The sequence below is a fragment of the Ambystoma mexicanum genome, chromosome 6q (genome assembly GCF_040938575.1).
Source record: "Ambystoma mexicanum isolate Mex_15411 chromosome 6q, UKY_AmexF1_1, whole genome shotgun sequence".
NCBI classification, from domain to species: Eukaryota; Metazoa; Chordata; class Amphibia; order Caudata; family Ambystomatidae; genus Ambystoma; species Ambystoma mexicanum.
In genome coordinates, this window is record NC_090937.1 from 1567162591 (window position 1) to 1567182646 (window position 20056).

Here is a 20056-nt window from a genome sequence, read left to right on the forward strand (position 1 = left end):
GCTTCTTAAGAAGGGTGCGCACAAGAGAGTGCTTAAGGGGGTGGGGAAAGTTCCAGTGGCAATGGAGTGATTGCAGAAATTGGCCAAGGCTGGAGCAAGGGTGTCAATGTGGTCCTTGATGGTTCTGGATGAGCATGGGAGAACCTGCTTTGACAAGACTTTCATAGATCGAATGTGTCTAGAAACTTCGTCAGGGGTGAAAAGAGGAAAGGAGGGGTAAGGAGGAGGAGAGAAGGCCACAGCCGGGCCAGGAGTGGTAGAGAAGGAGGAAGAGGAGGTAGAGGAAGAGAGAGTGGACAGGATGTCCTGAGTTTTAGTAGTGAAATGAGAGCCCAAGGCCATGCAGACGGCCTGGGAGGGAACAGGAGAGGTAGAGACTGCAGCAAGATTGGCCAACTCCTTGCAGATTTTGAAAGGTTCAGCAGAGTTCTTAGTTACAGCAGAGATGCAGGCTTGGATGTAGGATCTCTTCTTAAAGAGGACAGAGAGTCTGTACTGCCTTTGTAGCAGGCGGCAGGCCAGATTGTCAGGGGGTGCACCTGATGCCCTCCACTTACTCTCCGCCACCCTGCACTTGCATTTAAGGGTGGCGAGGTCAGAATCGTACCAACAGTTGCACTTGGATTTGGGCTTCAAGCGGATCCTCCCGACATGTCAGAGTGTGAGTCAGCCAAAGGTGCAGGAGAAGGAGAGAAAGTAGCGACGAAAGCCTCAACTGACACACGCTTCATGGCTCAGATGACCGAGAAGGTAGGTGGCAGTGCTGGAGTCGGCTTGACCTGTGGGGAAGAGAGAGAGGTGGAAAGAAAGGAGGAAGTGATCACTCCAAGAGAGTGGAGTGGTGATAGGGTTAGAGAAGGGGAGGTTGGACGAGATCAGAACATCTGGGGTGTGCCCTGCAGAGTGAGTCAGGCCAGAGGGAAGAATAGAGAGAGAGAAGCAGAGGTTGCGAATGAGTCCTGACGAAGAGTTGGTAGCATCCAGGTGGATGTTCAAGTCTCCGAGGAGGAGAAATTGAGAGGTAGAGGCAAGGAGCGAGGAGAGGGGGTCAGCCCACTCAGTGAGGAAGAGGATGACCTGGCCAGGTGGCCTGTAGATAGTGGTCACAGTGAGAGAGAGTCCATGAGAGATAGAGAGCCTGCACATTCATAGGAAGAGTAGTGCTGCATTGGAATAAAAGATTGATATATGAATTCTGCTAAAATAATTGAGCACTCAATCCTTTTATTTCTCACAAACAGGCTCCGACAATAACTCCATGCAAGGCATGATCTATGTATTATGAATTGCTTATTTAGACCTTTGTGGGTGGATCTAATATTTATTGAATTACACACACAATAAGGAATTGTTCCATTACAGAGGTGCTTCCTATCGAGGGTTGACATGTACGTGTCCTTCTGGAGGACAGCCAATCCATGTTCTGAACCTCTCTGGGAGATCATACTACCTGGTTGGATATATAATAGGGTAGGTGGAGACACCCCCAGATCCATTATGGATCTAAACGAACTGTCCTTAAGAAAATTATAAAGCACTCTCACGGGCGCTTTGAAACACAATTTACTTGATGTATAAGTGCCTTACAAATGCACAATAAATGCATTTGGTTCTCTGTGGGAGAGCTAGAGCAGAGCACACTTTGGAGGCTACCATTCTTTTAAATAGATTTTTTTTATTTTCATTTTAAAACAATAGAACCAAAACACTTCAAGCTTTTAATATGCCATTTCAATTGCCATTGGTCGCTGCTTACGCACAGATTTCCGCTTTTTTGGGATCAAAAATATGTGCTTATTGTAGGCAGCCTTAGGATTGCAGGGAATACATCCTCTCTGTGTCTACATATCCACATAGTGGGTTTTTCGTGTTTTTTTCTGACTTTTGGATCTGGCGCCTCATTGCACCTCAGCCCTGCAAGATGGCTGCAACACCTCACCTTGGCTGATCTGACCGGCCCTCACCTCATCTCCCATTGGTTGCCTTGGCTGTTATTGGCCAATCCGAACAACCGTGTGGCGGGAGGCGGCCCTGTATACTAAGGCCCACAACGAAGGCCCCTGTCTGCTCTCTTCACTCCAGAACCTGTACCTTCCATGATGCTACTACCCAACTCCTCGAAGACACCCGGACTACCATGATATTCCCGCCTCCTTAACTATGGGTTAGTTCCCTCCTTCTGGACTCACTCCTACCCTCTTTTGACTTTTACTTTCCTTTTCTGCTTGTTTCTCCCATGCTCACATTCTCAATTGCGTTTTTACACCTTCTTGACAACATCTGAACTCATTTATTGAACTCCAAATCTTGCTGTATGTGCATTTTGGTAACAGGTCAAATCTTACTGTATTTGCATTTTGGTAACAAGTTAAATCTTGCTGTATTTGCATTTTAGTAACAAGTCAAATCTTGCTGTATTTGCATTTCGGTAGGAATTCAAATCTTGCTGTATTTGCATTTTGGTAACAAGTCAAATCTTGCTGTATTTGCATTTTGGCAACAAGTCAAATCTTGCTGTATTTGCATTTTGGTAACAAGTTAAATCTTAACGTATACCTTTGGGTCTGGCACGCAATACAAGTAATAAACAAAAAAACAAAATAACAAACAAGTCAAATATTGCTGTATTCTGCATTTTTGTAACTTGCTCTGCACTTTGCTAGTTCTGTTGCTTCTCTGTAAATTTCTGGCCCATTGACTTCACTGCTCACCTTGCTCCACTCCACCCCTTGCTTCACCTCCCTTATTCTAGCTACCACATCCATGGCGCTTTTTGTCTCTCCATTCTTCTCCAACTGCTTCTCCATTGACTATCCTCCTCTTCTCACTAAGTCTGGTAGGAAGAGTTTCCAAAAGGATAGCTTGGCCTCCAACCCTGGCCTTTCTATCGCTGACACCTATTCCAGCGTTTCCTCCAGACAGACCCTCACTGACATCCTCTTTGACGTTCCTTCGCCAGCTCTATGGACACGTCATATGATCTCTGTGCTCTGTCATGTCACCTCCTCTCCCATTAATGGTCGCACCCGCTGGGAGGCTCTCATGGCTCTTTTTGACTCCTCTAAAGTCATCATTAATGTCTACCTTAATGGCACTGATATGGTCCAAGACCCTCAGGTCAATCTTCACCTCTTTGATAGGCGCTGACCTCGCCTCATCAATTTCCTTTCATCTCCTGCTGTCCCCTCCTCCCCCCACATCCCCCAGGACACCTTGCCCTCTCTTCCCTCCTCTCCTGGCCCACCTCGGGCTCCTTCTGCACCTCCGCAGGGCGTACCTCAGATTTGTACCCCTCCCCGGAAGGTCTTTAAGGCTGGCAACGTTCTTCATCTTGCCACTCTCAACTCTTGCTCTGCTGTCAAACACTCCTCTGACATCTGGCACCTCCTGGAAGAACTTCACCTCGATGTCCTCGGTCTAACCGAGACATGTTTTACGGCCAGCTCTGTCACAAGCTTTGACACTCTCCTCCCTGATGGTTACAAGATCCTCTCTGCACCCAGATGCACCCGGTCCGGAGGGGGTGTAGACCTGATCTTTCCTGAGTGGATTCCTGCCTCTATCATTCCGACGCAGACATAATACTCCTCCTTTGCATTGTCTGCAGGCTTTCTCTTTCTCCTAGCCACTCTCTTACGGTGGCTACTATCTACCGGCCTCCTGGTCAGATCGCCTCTTTTCTCTCTGAGTGGGCGGACCTCTCCTCCTCCCTCCTGGCCTCAACCACTCAACTCCTCCTTCTTGGTGACCTCAATATACATCTCGACTCTCCTTGTTCCTCCTCTGTACTGTGACCTCTGTGTTCCCTCTCCCTTTCTAGCCTCCCCTCTGGCCTGACTCACTCTGCAGGGCATACACTTGATGTCTTGATCTCCTCTGACCTCCCACGCTCCATCCCTCTGACCACTCCTCTCTCCTGGAGCGATCACTCCCTCCTCTCCTCCCACCTCATACTCTCTTCCCCCCAGGCTAAGCCCACCCCAACACTGCCACCTATCTTCTCGGACATCCGGCCCATGAGGTTTTCGCCGCCACCTTCACTCCCCCCTCCTCCTCCGGCTGTCTCAAATCCTGACACTGCCCTATCTATGCTCTACTCCTCTATTTCCAATACTCTTGATGCCCTTGCCACTGTCATGAGGATTCGCTTGAAGCCCAAAGCCAAGTGCAATGCTTGGTATGATTCTGACCTAGCTAAACTAAAACGTAAGTGTAGGGTGGCTGAGAGTAAATGGAGTGCTTCTTGTTCATCCTCTGACAAACTGGCCTGTTGCCTTCTCCAAAGGCAATACTGTCTCTGTGTCCACAGTAAGAAGAGAGCCCACATCCAAGCCCGTGTCTCTGCGGCATCTAACAATTCGGCCGAACTCTTTAAAATCTGCAAAGAGCTGGCCAACCCTGCTGCAGTCTCCACCTCTCCTTTTGCTTCCCAGGCCCTTTGCACGGCCCTTGCCTCTCACTTCATCTCTAAAATCCAGGATATCCTGTCCACCCTCTCCTCCCCTCCCCCTCTCCTCCCCTCTCCTGCTGTGAACTCTGCCCCTTCTACAACCACCCCCACACACTTTCTCGTCCTTTCCTCTTTTCTCCCCAGATGAGAAGTCTAGACATGTCTGATCTATGAAAGTCTCATCAAAACAGGTTCCTCCCTGTTCTTCCAAAACCATCAAGGACCACATTGACACCCTCGCTCCTGCCCTGGCTGATTTCTGCAACCTCTCCTTCACCTCAAAAGCCTTCCCCTCTCCTCTGAAGCACTCTCTTGTGCATCCTCTCCTCAAGTAACCCACAGCTGCCCCTTCTTGCTTGGCTAACTATCGCCCAATCTCCATCACTCCTTTCCTGGGCAAACTCCTTGAAAAGCTGGCCATCTCGCAGCTTCACTCTGATTCTGTTTTCTATTTCCACGACCATCAGTCTGGCTTTAGAGCTGCCAGAAGCACAGAAACTGCTCTCCTGATCATCCGTGAAGATCTACTCGTCAACCTTGACTCTAACATCCCTTCTGTCCTCATGCTACTCGATCTCTCTTCTGCCTTTGACACAGTCAACCATACCATCCTGCTGAACTGTCTGCGTGACAAGCTGGGTATCACTGATCAAACTCTGGCCTGGCTGACCTCTTTCCTCTCTGATCCACCCTCCCAGGTCCAACTTGGGTCCTTTCTTTCATCTATCTCCATGTCTATCTGCGGTGTTCCCCAGGGGTCTAACCTCTCACCTTGGTTTTTCAACCAATACCTGGCAACTCTCACCCACCGCATTGCCATTTTCTGCTCCAATTTTCAGTGCTATGCTGATGACGCAACTCATTTTCAGGCTTCCCTAGGCCACCACCTCTCCTTCTCTCATCTCTGATTGCCTATCTGCCATTCAGGCTTGGTGAGCCGCAAACAATCTATGCCTGAATGCCAGCAAGGTGGAGATCCTCCTCATCGACACACCTTCACCCTCCTTTTCTGTCACCTTCTGGCCGGCCTCACTGTTTCTCCTCCTACCCCGACCTGCAAGGCTAAGAACCTCTGGGTCATCTCTGACTACACGCTTTCCTCTCTGCCCACATCTCTGATGTCTCTAAAAGGTCAAACATCCTACTGCACTTCATCAGAGGTATTCTGCCTTTCCTCTCCTTCCCCCAGAACCCACAGTCTCTGAAGCCCTGGTTCTCTCTAGGCTGGACTATTGTAACAGCCTCTTTCTAAATCTACCTGCTTCTACTCTCTGCCCTTTGCAACTTATCCAGAACAGGACTGCGAGACTTGTCCTTGCCCTCAAGCCCTGGGATCGTATCTCTCCAGCCCTGAAATCTCTCCATTGGCTCCCAGTGGCTGCAAGGATTAAATTCAAAACCCTTTGCATTGTCCACAAGGCTTTCTGGGACCTGGTCCCAAAATGCCTTCAGCTATCCCTCCGTAAATACCTTCCCTCTAGAGCTTTTTGCTTGTCCACCTCAAACTCCCTCAGGGTCAGTCTTTTTTCAAAGAAACGAGCCTTTGGCTGGGGCCTCTGTCTGGAACAGCCTTCCTGCCACTCTGAAACTTGAGGAGAACCATCTCTGGTTTCGGAAGCATCTCAAGACCTTCCTCTTTACTTCTGCCTTCGCTCCTCCTCTCCCCTGCTGATCTGCCTCCCCTTTTTCTGCACTTATCAAGACACACCTTGTCTGTTTCCTTAAACCTAGCACTTGCCACATGCTGGGTGCACTACCTTTATTTGTTGCTTTTATTATTTATTTATTATTTATCTGTGTTCCTCTGCTCAGCACTTTCCACCTCCCCTCCTCCCATGCACTTTCCCCTTTCCCTCTCCCATTCACTTGCGCGTTCTCAACATCACTGGGCCTAGCAAGATTGTTGTTCTGTTCTCCCTTGTTCCCCTACCTTACCTCGTCGCGATACAAATAAAATATCAATCAATCAATCAATCAAAGCCACCCTTACCCCATTGAGACTGTCTTTTTGTGTTCCCCATATTGGTACTGTTCCCACATAGTTCTCCTTTTTATTCCTGCAATTGGCCCCATACATTAGCATGTGGGGGCAGGCACGGTTTTGATACACCAGTTTTGCCATCTGCATAAATGATCTTCAGTCTAGTCTTGGTCGGGCTGGAGTCCCCATTGACTCTGCCCGGACTAATTCCAGAGCAGTCACTCTCTTGGGTGTCTCTCCAATCAGGTTATGCCTTGATTAGCTAAATTGCCAAAGCCTGGTGAGGATGGGGGCACTCTGTTCTAGCATAGGGAGTACCCAGGAACCCTATCCATCATGAGACAGCCCTCTCTTACAGGCTTTCCATGTGCACCGACCTTGTGTTGCAGGCAGCGCTACATATAAGAGGTATGCCGGCCACTTTTACTCCCTAAAAATAGGCAAATATTCCCCAAAAATAAATATAGGGAGTAAAAATACTCCCAACAAATAAAGGAAATAGACACATAGATAGGAGCATGGCCACCTGCTTTCTGCCACACAGATCCATGGATATGTTGGTACCAGACTTACACGTAGTGCCACAAATAGAAACTCATATTATTACCACCTAAGCTGAAGAGGTAAAAATGTAGATTTTAATGTGCATGAAAACAAATTATTTAAACTCAGAACATTTTTACTTGCTTATTAAATACTCTCATTGGAATGAGACTTACTTTTTTACTCCCTACAAAATCGTTTTACTCTCAATTTTAAAAATAGGGAGCAACATACTCCCACTTGGAAATCTGGAGCACTGGTTGCAGGATAATTCTTTCAATCATCCTTCATCCTAATCATCAATCAGATGCAGCTGACCCCATCCCCATCACCTGCAGGGTGCCACAAGGCTCCTGTATCTCCCCTACACTATATAATGTGTTTACCAAACCATTATTTGACATCCTGGACCGTCTGGGTATCATCTACACTAACTATGCAGATGACACCTAGATACTGATCCCACTTTCTGGCAACTACGATGTTGACAACGACCGACTAAATAAAATGTACCTTGTCATTCAGGGATGGATGACCACTCATGCCTGAATGACGGAAAGACTGAAATTCTCATATTAGGCGCCCCTATTTACCTAAAAAAACTCAACCCCAAATACAGCTCATTCAATATAGACGGCAACCTGATTACTACGGTGAAGGAAACCAAAACCCTAGCGTTCCACCTTGATTCCCCCCTGAACCTCAAGAAACAAGATAGCGCCACCACGACAGCTACCGCCTATACCTGCAAACGTATTCATGCATGTAAAAACTATCTTTCTACTAATAGCTGTATGATCCTAGCACGAGCATTAATCTTGTCCAAACTTGATTACTGCAGTGCCCTCTATGCAGGAGCTAACAAACAAGTACTAAATAAACTCCAAACTTTGCAAAATAATGGGCTAAGAACTGCCTTGAGCATCCCAAGAAAAGACCACATATCTGAAACAAGAAGACGTCACAAATGGCTTTCTATCCAGGACAGAATCTTCTTTAAACTCGTCTCCATCTTCCACAAATGTCTTCAGAATGCTGCCTCGAAATATTTGATGGACAAAATTGTCCCTAAAACCTCATCTAGACCTTTGAGATCAGCCAATTCCCACTGCATTATCTCGCCTCGCTACAACCTAAAAAGAGCGGGAGGCACTAGCTTCCCGGGACAAGCAGCATTACCTTGGAATGTTCCCCCACTGAACCTACGAACTGACCAGAACCTCCAGAGTTTCAGGACCAAAACCAAAAAATGGCTCCTCACCAAGGACACTGCACGTACTGTTTGAGTCTATAATCTAGATTACACCGGCCACAATATTATGTACAGCCTTCTCACTTACTATAATGTATATATGTACACTTATTCTGTGTTAGCAATTGTTGCTTTTCACTGTTATTTGTCTGATTTAGTGTGCTTAACCACTTCCTACTTTGCAATCTGTATTTTGTATCAATACCTATTCACCTGTATTTATGTATGTATACTAAGTTGTCTTGATAAAGCGTCCAGATACCTCAGGGTGTGTTGCGCTGTATAAATAATAAACAAACTTCTTGAATCAACTTCTACACCTTTAAAACGGCCATGCCTGAAAGACCCCACACCTCTCCCTGTGGGCTCAGGCTTTTCTCCTCTGCGTGGGTCACCCCACCTACTACATTACACTCTGATCTGCTGCAGAAGCAACGTGAACGCAGATAACCATATACCCACCAGCACTCTTTTGGCTGTAAACAGAGTCCTGCTAGCAGCCTGATTGCAATTCATGTATCCCATCAGTTGGAGTCCTCCTACTTATTATTATCCCAATCACATAGTCAGCCCTGTCAGGTATCGTCATCCTGGGCTTTAAGTGGACTGGGGCAGCCCTTGCAGAGCCCTGGTAGGCTCTGACTATTGTATCTGAGTAGGGGCCGTGTCTGTGCTCCCTACTGTCCCCTACTAATCCCAGTCCACTAGAAGACAAGGCATTTTTTCTAAAGCCTGAAGCTCTCTCGGGAGTTTCACCAAAGAAAGATGTTGTGTTCTGTATTTTCTGTTCTACACTTTGCTTATGCTTTAATATGTGTTCCAGAACCCTGATGGGCTCTGGAACACAAGGTGGTTGGAGATGGGCTAGGCTGGGTGCCTTTTGCTCTCTCTGATACTGAATAAATCTTCAGCCTAATTACTTGCTCACAGTTGGCATCTCATTTTATCAGTGGCGACGAGGAGTGGCTTCCAGAGAACCGCGTGTGAAAGGGAAGGAGGCAGAGGTCACTGCGACGCAAAGCTAAGCCAAGGTTTCCTGGCAAGCCAAGCAGAGGATTCCCTGTGAGAGACCAGGCACCACAGCTGGAGAACTTGGAAGTGAGGAGGGCGCGTCCCCGCTGAAGCTAAGGGGGTGGATGCGCTGCGGAGAGCAGGCTTGATACATTGGGCCTCATTACACATTGTGCGGTAAAAATCTCCAATTACCGGCATGGCGCACTTAACGTGTCCGCCCTCGCAAGAGGGCGCTAATAGCGTACCATTACGAGTACGCGGACACGAGCATAGCGCCATGCCAGTAATGACCCTACCCCCATGCCGCTAAAGACCCCAAAAATTCACTTACCGCCCTCGACGAAAGTGCAGATAGCACCTCCGCCCTCACGCTGCATGCAAATAGCGGTCACCGCTATTAGCGGTGACCGCTAAATTGTGGAACCGGAAATAGCATCATCGCACAGGAACGGGAAAGAGCACGGCGGCCATCTTTAAAAACACAATCCATTGCCATCCTCTGCCCCCTGGACCTGTTTGGAGTAGGGTGCCGTTGCAAATCATCAGGGACACCCTCAACATGCCCAAGGCATTGAAAAAAAGCACCGACAGGCAGCAGAAAGAAAATTTCACATCAGAGGAGCTGATCATGCTGACAAAGACCCTGGCTGACAATGCTGCCGTTGTCTTTGCCAACGACATGCGGCGGGAGACACTTATAAAAAAAAAAGCCATCTGGGATGAAGTTGCGGTGAAAGTTAGTGCAGTGGGCACCACCACCCGCAATGTGCGTGAGTGCAGGAAAAGGTGGGACGACCTCAGACTGCAGGTGAGGAGCATCCTTGCCGAAAACCACAGAATAGCCACTGCAGGTGGATCCAGTTCACCCATCAAACTAAAGGAATGAGAGGAGACCTGTGTGAACCTAATCGGAGTGGAATGCATTGAGGGAGTCGGCACTATGGAGCATGGCGTGGCAACCACTTCAGATGGAGGTGAGAGTACACATGACAGGATGCTATGTGAATGTACTGGTCCCCCCAAATGTGAGCCCAGAATAATCTCATGGATGGACAAACATCTACACATGCATCAATCCCTGCCCATGTCAGTGTCAGACCCAAACACACACACATGCACACATCACCAGAGACAAGTGCCAAACACAACCATGCATGGATGAGGCACTGAACTGACACATCACCTGCATCCCCAACAATGAGGTCCCAATGGCCACAACTGCATTATTGATGTATTCTGCATAAAGTACATAGAAACGTATTCAATGCCATCCCCCTTCTTGTCCCTGTCAGGCTCACATACAGACGGTGAGGATGCCAGAAATGCATCCCAGGCACCCCCTGCAAGTAAGAGACCAAGGGCACAGGACTCTGAGGACGCCCCCACGACATCAAGGGGCAAGGGGGGAAGGTTCCACATGATGAGTGTCAAGCATCGGAGGAGTGCCACTGCCAGGATAGAAGTAGCCACACCACTAACTACAGCCCCACTATCTGATGTTGAGGACACAACAGATGTCACAATGGAGATGCACACCCCAACCCCCCTGGAATCCCTGAGCCATCACCATTCCAGACACCTGGGTCTGATGCCACTGGTGAGGACAACATTCTAGGCTCAATGTCCCCCATGGTGGCTTCACCTGCTGACATGGATGCATCTGAAGGCACAGCAGCCACTCCACCAGCACCCAGCACTGCCCTCGACCTGGCCACCATCAGCCAGCGTCAACAGGAACTAACTGTGCTGGTTGGCCAGCATGTGGAGGAGGCTGCCCATCTCAGGGAGGAGATTGTGGAGACGGCAAGGCACTCCAGGGAGAGGATGGAGGCCTGTACAGACAGGCTGTGTGAGGAGATAGGCAGACTTAGGGAGGTCCTCACTCGAATAGCAGACACAATGGACGGCCACTTCACACCACCAGGACAGTCAGCCACGTCATCATCCGCCGGTTCAACGCAGACAAGCCCCCTCCACCGCTCCACACGCACCACCAGGCGCATGTCTAGCCAGCCTCCAAATGCTGCTGCAGACAATGGCCAATAGGGAGTTTATGGCGAAGCTTCTGCGTGCATGGCCCGACACAAACATAGTGGCAGACACATGAGGAACTGTTGTGGTGTCAATCTGGAAAAGTGAATACCCTTCATTTGAATGACAGACGTAACTTGATGGCCGTAGGCCAACCGTCTTATGCATCGAATTATAGACATATAGACTGTTATGCTTGACCAACAAGAGGCCATTTTAAACGTAGCAGAATCGCCATTTTGCTTGTTAACCATTGCTCATTGCTTTCTGTCTAAAACTGCTTTGCAGCTTGCAATTCTTGCGGTTTCTGCCTACTCTGCTCAACTGTTAACATTGTTGTCTGAATATGAAAGGGCAGGGTCGCGGGACTGAGGAGTTCGTTGAAAACTCCTCATGAGTAGCCTAGAAAGGAATGCCCACGCTCCCTCTCTGTAGCCTTGAGGGAGAGCTGCAGGGCATTTAATCACTTCACAGCTGCCAGCCAGTCTCGTACGATGATAGAATATGTTAGAATAAAACAGCTAAAGGCTTGAATTATGCTCTTCCTAGAGCCCCCCCTCGCAAAACCCTTTAGAGCGTGTCGGCTCCCAGGACACGAATAGTACCTCATAGATAGCAGAGCATGGAATGTGGCTCTTCCCCCGTGTGCAGCTTGCTTCCAAGAACAGAACCACCGTGTTCTGTTCAACAACTAAAAGATGCCTCAGCACTTTCTAAATTGCACATTGTTACTAGAATAGACATCGAAAGTGTCATAATTGTCATACCCGTCGGAAATGTCCATAGTCATCCCGAGTTCAACGAAACTTAATAAAGGAGGGTGTCTAACATGACATAGCTGATGGTATGATATGCATTTTGTATATATGTAACTGATGTACGTAATTCTCTCTCTTGCGTCCCTCGAGGTCTAGGAAACTCACGTTGCGGGGCGTGAGACCAGAATTGGCCAATTGGGACTATTTTTGCTTGCAATAAACCATAGCATTGGGAATTTGAACCTCGTGTCTGGCGCATCTTTTCGTGTATGGTTATTGCCTTGTTTCCATATCACGAGGGACCCCTAGGGGCCCCTTTCAGTGGGGGGTGGGGGAAAGGGTGTTATGGGTCTGTTGTGGGAGGTGGGTGGAAGGGTGTTATGGGTCTGTTGTGGGGGGTGGGTGGAAGGGTGTTATGGGTCTGTTGTGGGGGGTGGGTGGAAGGGTGTTATGGGTCTGTTGTGGGGGATGGGAAGGGTGGTGGTATGTTTGGGGACATGCACTTTTTCATCTTTCCGTTACTTAATACACTGGTGTCTGATCAAAACACATGCTTGGACATCTTCATTGTGTTTGTGTACTTTATTGGCGACAGGGTCCATTGCGTGCTTCCAAACATACACCAGTGCATTCATACCCATATCCATGTGACAGTAAAAAACCACGTTACCCAGAATATTTGGTTGATCAGATGTTGTCTCACAGCACGTCCCTCTTGACCATCCCCTCTTGCCTGTCCTGCATCCCCTTCACTTCCGTCCTCATCATCCTCATCAGGTGCTTCCATTTGAATGTCAGTGGGCAGTGGCACATTCCGTCTGATAGACATATTGTGCAGCATGACACATGCCATGGTGATCTTGGCCACCTTCTCATGGCCATACAGGAGAGCGCCACCAGACCTGCTCATGCACCTAAACCGTGTCTTCAAAAGGCCAAAAGTCTGCTCAATCACGTTACGTGTGCGGGTATGTGCACGATTGTATTCCTCCTCGTGCCTGTTCTGTGGGTTCTGTACAGGGGTAAGGAGCCACCTCTTCAGGGGATAGCCAGCATCACCTGTATGGGGGGACAAATGGGGACCTGTTACTGTTCAGCTCAAGTGCGGCCAGTTAATTTCAGGCTTTTTTAATTTGCATTGTGATTGAAGTGCACAATTAACAGCATACATGCAGACTGTCTGTGTGACTGGAATGTGCAAAGGTAAGGGCGACCCTGCAAGTACACATGCCCCGTCAATGCCTACAACAGTAATGGACATGTCCTGGCTGAAGCCGTGTGTTAGGGGTTCCTTGGTCCTAGGCAGATTTGGTATCACACTGCTGGTGTACTGCCATTCCAACATTGATGTTGCCATGCTGAGAGGCATCACTTGAGTTGTGCTATAAGTGCGTGGTGTAATGCTATGGCTAGGGGTGATCCCTTCGCATGCATTCAAGGCTACAATGCATTATTGCTGTTGTGCTGCGCTCATTTTGTAGGACTATGTTGGTGGCATGTTTGAGATTTGTGTATTTTGAGGTGTGGAATGTTGTGCAATGTGGATGTGGATGGATGTTTGATTTTTCTAGACCTGGATTGTCATCTATGTTATGTAGCTCACACTTGCATGTCCATTCATCTCTGGTACATTTTGGGCCTACCCAGATGGATGTTGGCGTACATCTGTATGTGCATTTGTCCAACGGACAACAAGCTACACCCAATCGGAGTATGTATCTCTCCCCCCCCAATCACACTGCAATGTGCTTGCCCTGCTACTCACCAAGTAGCCACGAACGTTGTCCGGCTTGTCGCTCCATGTAGCGTGGGATAGTCGAGTTCCGCAGGACCATGGAATCATGGGTTGATCCAGGAAATCGGGCACAGCAATGAGTGATTATCTTGTTGGGGTCACATACCATTTGGACATTGATGGACATTGCTTCCTGTTTCGGTACACTCCTTCATTGTGATGTGGGACCACCAATTCTACATGGGTACAGTCGATTGCCCCAATGCAACTTGGGACTCCTTGCAGTGCATAGAAGCCAACTTTGGTGTTTGTAAGCTCCTGGGCAGTCCGTGGCATGAATATGTGTTCAGGTGCATGCTTCAGGAGGGCATTGAGTACCTGGGTCAGCGTGCGTGAGAATACTGGTTGTGAGATGCCATGCATCTGCCCCACCGTATGCTGGTAAGTGCCTGTGGCCAGGAAGCGGAGCACAGTCACCACCTTGAGTAGAGGGGGGATGGCAGTTCGGATGTCTATGAGGCTCACAATGTCGTTGTGTATCATGTCTACAATGCTGGTTATGGTATCCCGGTCCAGACGGTACAGGGTGTGTATCTGCTCTGGGGTTAGGTTAAATGGATTGGCTCTGATCCTGGGGATTGGTGGGTGCCTCTGTGGTATGATTAGGTGCCGTGGTGGTGCTTGCTGTGCCTGTCTTGCCCTCCTCCTCCTCCTCCTCCTCCTGCGTCTCCTCTGTGCTGCCTGCTGCTGCTGCTGCTGTGCTGCAATCATGTCCTCCAGCCCATGTAATGCTGCTAGTATTAGAACCATCTTGGTGTGGGAAGGGGTGTGGTGTGCTCCTTTTGTGCTGTCTGAGTCTCCATTGCCTCCACCTGTGCTGATTGTGTCCACCTGTGGCAGGTAGGAACACTGCTCAGTTCTCTTAACGGGTGGTTCGCGATGGCGGTATTAGCACCATGGCGGTAAGGGGTTTTGGGTGCTTTTCCATGCCGCTATTGGCACGTCTGCCTGGCTTGTGATGATGTGCTAATAGCGGCATGGCGTAAATTACGGACTTAGCGGTGCCGCAAATAGTGGTGAGCCAGGTCATAATTTGGATGGGGATTTAACGTTACCGGTATTCCGTTACCGGTAACGTTAAATCCCTACCACCTACTGTGTAATGAGGCCCATTTGTAATTTAAAGATAAGGGCCCCGGCTGTGCGTGCGCCTTGCTCGGCACACTTGTGATTCATTTTTAACGAGTCTGCGCATGAAGGCAAACGCGGCTCCACGGCTCCTCTCCGATAAAACAATCAAGCATTATGAAGCACTCAACACATCACGGCTGTCTACAGATCAGCGTATAAATGAACAGCAGGCTTGCAAGTGACAGTAAACAATCTGGACAATTGCCGCCCCTGCAATAGCAAAGCCCTTCACGGAGTGAAGCAAGTAAAGCAAGATTCAAGAAAGCTGTATTCACGCTTCCACTAGCACAAACAATTTAGTGGAACTTCACAGTGAAGGACTGAAAACATGTCAGCAGCTATACCTTCCCCACCCCCATTTTTTGGCAGAATCAGGCACACCTACATCACGAGGGAAAGGTGGAGGAAAATGTTTGAGACATATTTGGTGACCATAGATGGGGGGAGAAATGTAACCCCTCCAGGAAACAGGTGCTGTTACTTCACAATTTAGGCCCAGAAGGGTGCAGTTTTTTCAATGGTCTTCCTGAACTACTGGAGGTAGAAGTAAGGAAGATTGAAGAACATTATGATCAAAGAAGAATGTGTCCTTCGAAAGGCACACATTTTTTCAAAGGAGTCAAGAATCTTCAGAGTCAGTGGAAGGGTATGTGGCTGCGCTAAGGACACTGAGTCACACTTTCGAATTTGGCGCTTTAACAAACTCCCTGATTCGTGATCAGTTGATGAGGTGCACAAACAACCCCGGGGTGCAGGAGAAAATGTTAGCAAAGTATATGACCATGGAACAGGCAGTGGAGCTCACGAGGAGCATTGAACAAACGAAAGTGGAGAACCTTTGCGTGGCAAGAGGTTGTGCCATGGGCCAAAAGAGACCACCCGTGCAGAAGAAGGAATGGAGGTGGCAAAAATGTCTTAGATGTGGAAATCCCAGACATACAGCGAATAGTGTATTCTGTCAAGCAAAGAATGCGTATTAGGGGCAGACAGAGAGGACAAGGAGTCGACCATCAGTGTGGTAGAGGTGAAGCAAGGTCATAATGAGCAGGAGACCATCTCATCTGTTAAAGGCACACCTAGACACATATTTGAGATTTCTGCAATATCTCAAGGGGTGAATGGTCCAGTGGATGAGTTCCGGATTGATGGGCTTAAATTGTCGATGAAGGTGGACTCGGCGTCTACATGGACAATTGTGTCAGAAGACACTTTCATGCATACCCTGCTAAGAAATTTGCAAGATCTGTTGCCCTCCCGCGTGCACTCATGTAGCTATGGGGAGAGTGAGATAGATCTTCTAGGAAAATTCAGAGGTCTAGTAAGCTACAAAGGCAGGGATTGTATGGCAAACATACTAGTGGCGAAGAAAGGATCCTCCTTACTAGGTTGGGAGGAACAAAGGTGTCTGCGAGTTCGGATCCAAGCGAATGCCCCAACACCAATTTCAGTGGCTGAAGTGAATGACAAGTGATCTCAGAGGAGTTTTCAGAAAGGCCTGGGGAAATTAGGGGATTTAAAACATTACATTAAAATTAGACCTAACTCTCGTCCTGTAGTGCACAAGGTGAAACCTGTACTGCACAACATGAAACAGCAACTACATGAAGAGTTACATTGTCTGTTTCAACGTGGGGTGATAGAACGAATACAAGGCACAGAATGGCTATCTACGGTAGTTCTGGTGGCAAAAAGCAATGGAAAGTTGCGGCTTTGCGTCAACCTAAGAGAACTTAATAAGAACATTGTGGTGGAGAGACACCCCTTAACGGTCATCTCGGAAGCTTGATCTGTTTTAGGAGACTCCAGTTGGTTTACAGTTATTGATCTATCAGCAGCATACCATCATGTGCCGCTGTCTAAGGAGTGTCAGGATGTCACGTTTGTGATGGCATCGGCTGTGGCAGTCTTTCAACGAGTGATGGAGAAAGTATTAGAAGGAGTTTCCTACGTGATATTTCAGGATGATATTTTGGTGTTTGCCGAGAGTACAGTGCAACATGACAACATTTTGCGATGTGTTTTGGAGAAATTGAGAGAGGCTGGTTTAACTGTGCAGAGGAGCAAATGCAGGATGGGTGTGCGTGAGGTAGAATAATTGGGGCACAACATAACGTCCCAAGGCAATTCCCCCAATCTTAGTCTTGTAGAAAGCATTGGCAAAGCTACAGCCCCATGAGACAAGGATCAGCTAAGGTCATTTATGGGAATGGCCGTGTTCTACCACAAATTTGTTAATAACTTTGCTGCCATTTCAACCCCTGTGAGGGATTTGCTGAAGAAGGGTTTGGGGTTTTTGTGGTCGAATGAATGTCAGGATGCATTTCAAGAAATTAAAGAGGGAATTGCTGGTGCCCCCTCATTGGGAGGGTTTGTGTGTCGCAGGGAAACAGTGCTGACGGTGGATGCCAGTTTATTAGGTTTGGGAGCATCTCTTTCACAAGTGGACAGTGGTAAAGAGGAGCATCTAATTGCGTTTGCATCCAGACCATTGAAGGGTGCGGAAAAGAATGACTCGGTTATAGAGAGTTTGGTTGTGTTTTGGGCAGTTGTGCATTTTAAGTTTTTCGTGTGGGGTCAGAGGTGCATGATTAAAACCGACCATAGGCCTTTGGTACAAATGATGGATGGTGAAAGCTGGGAAAAGCTGGGTCGCCCAGTATCTCGAGGTGGATTTTGGGGGTGCAAGGGTGCAATTTTCACATGTGTTATGTACAGGGTAGAGAAAATGTTGTTGCTGATTGTCTTTTGAGGCTTCTTATGGAGGATAATGAGGAGGCTGGAGGGAATTTGCAAGATGATAAGATGATTGTTGCCAGCATCGAACTTGGGGCGGTGGAGAAGCAAAACTGGATGGTGGCAGAGTAGAATGATGATGTTCTTAGCAAGGTGAAGGAATGGACGGTGGTAGGTTGGCCTGGTAAATGAGATTAAAGATGAATTGTGTTTCAAGAGGGTGTCTAGGAATGCTAGATTACAGCAAATACAGTTATACGTCACGCACAGGGCGTATATGACCCCGCTGAGGATATCCAAATTCCGGAACGCCGGAAGACAGGCGTGCCCTAAGTGTAACGAAGAGAATGCGGACATGACGCATATGTTCTGGGCATGCCCAGTGATTGAGAGGTTCTGGGGGGAGGTGGCGCGCAAGTTGGGGGAGAGAGGGGTCACGCTTGCTGTAGACACCGCCTGGGCATGTTTGTTGGGTGGGTCTCCCAGACCTCGGAAGCAGAAGCATGTGGGCAAACTAAAAGACTTAGCGTATGTGCTAGCCAAACGAAGAATAGCCATGGGCTGGAAAAAATGTCACAAGCAACGGGTGGAGGTGTGGTGGAGTGACCTGCAGAAATGGGCGGAGGCGGAAACAGCGGTGTGGCAGGAGGCGAGTTGTATGGCTTGGGAGAAAGAATTGGGCTCCCTGATGGCATGGAAGACACTGATATCCTGCATATTTGGGACAGGGGTGGATTCGGAGGAATTGGATGGTAACGATGCCCAATCATGTGCGACAGATACAGAAAATGACATGGGAACAGGCTCGCGGAGGGGGGGATCAGGGGAGCAGTGCGCATTAATGATTGAATGTTAAATGTGATACTGTTAATTGCACTGCGGTTTGGTGTGTATTGTTGTTTGTTTTGAAAAATTAATAAAAATAAAATTAAAAAAAAAAAAAAGATGAATTGTGTTTGACAGGAGTTGGAGGAAGACTTAGGAGCGGTAGTAAGGAGGGCTCCTCCTAAGGGAGTTAGAGAGAAGCTCATTGATATTGCCCATCAAGGGCACTGCGGAATGAGTGGGACTAACAGGTTGTTAAGACAAAGTTATTGGGGGCCAGCCATGGACAGTGGAGTAGACAGGAAGGTAAGAGAATGTGCAGTATGTGTGTCATGTGATAAGAGCAAGGTAGTAAGGGAGATGCCACTTCTACTGGTGCATGTACCGAGAGAGCATTGGCAAAAAGTGGCAGTAGATTTGATGGGTTCCATTCAAGGGTTGGGTGATGGTTTTAATTTGTAATTTGTTTATTATTTGTATCGTGCACCTAACTCGGAGGTAGCTGGGCGCTGGAGAACTTAACATGTTACAGACAAAGGCAGACATGGCTTAAATATATAAGAGGATAAATACATAAGAGCAATGAACGAGTGGGTCGACGTGGGTTACATATTGGTCTAGCCATCATGGTAAGTACAGATAGTATGAGAGAACAGTGGAATACTAAACAAACAATGCGGTAATGATGTAGGATAGCTTGGACTAATCATTTAGTGGTATTTTCGGTTAGCCAGAGTTTGACGCTGGATTTGGAGGCATTGAATGACGGTTCTAGTCTGATAGTGGGTCGGAGGGAGTTCCAAAGGTTGGCAGCTTGAACAGGGAAGCTGGCACCGTCTGCAGTTTTGAGGTTGAATCTGGGGACTGTCAGGAGGTGAGTGTGGGACGTTCTGGTGAGTCGGGTGGCTTGGTGTAGGGAGAATTTGTCCGAGAGGTATTTAGGTGCAGTATCGGAGACACTTTTGTAGGTGATAGCCAGGGTGCGGAGTGCGATTCTGTCCCGCACTGGGAGCCAGTTGGATTTTTGTCTGTGGCTGGACATGTGGTTGGATCTGGAAATATTTAGAGCGTACTTAAGAAGTTGTTTTGTAAGACTTGTAGTCTGTTGAGGTTCAGTTTGGAAGTTCCTAAGAAGAGCGTGTTGCAATAGTCTCATTTGGAGAGAGCTAGAGCTCATTGTGGTCTTGGTTGATTACCACTCGAAGTGAATAGAATGGAAGGGTCTGAGAGAAGCAACCACAGCAGATTCGCTGGCATTTTTTGAGGAAGTGTTTTTTAGGGAAGGATTCCCTTCAAAAATTGTACCGGACAATGGCGTACAATTTTGTTCTGAAAACATGAAGAATTGTTTGTTGCACTTTGGCATGGTGCACACTCATACTGCAGTGTACCATCCAATAGAGTGTTCTTTTTCTTGGTCCGATGCGATTGGCTGGTCTCGCTATGTGTGATCTCCCTGGAAGGAGAGTCTGAGCAGTGGGCGAGTGGTCTGGAGTGATGTGGGGGGCAGGGTATGAGGGGAGGATGATGGTTTGTTACGGTG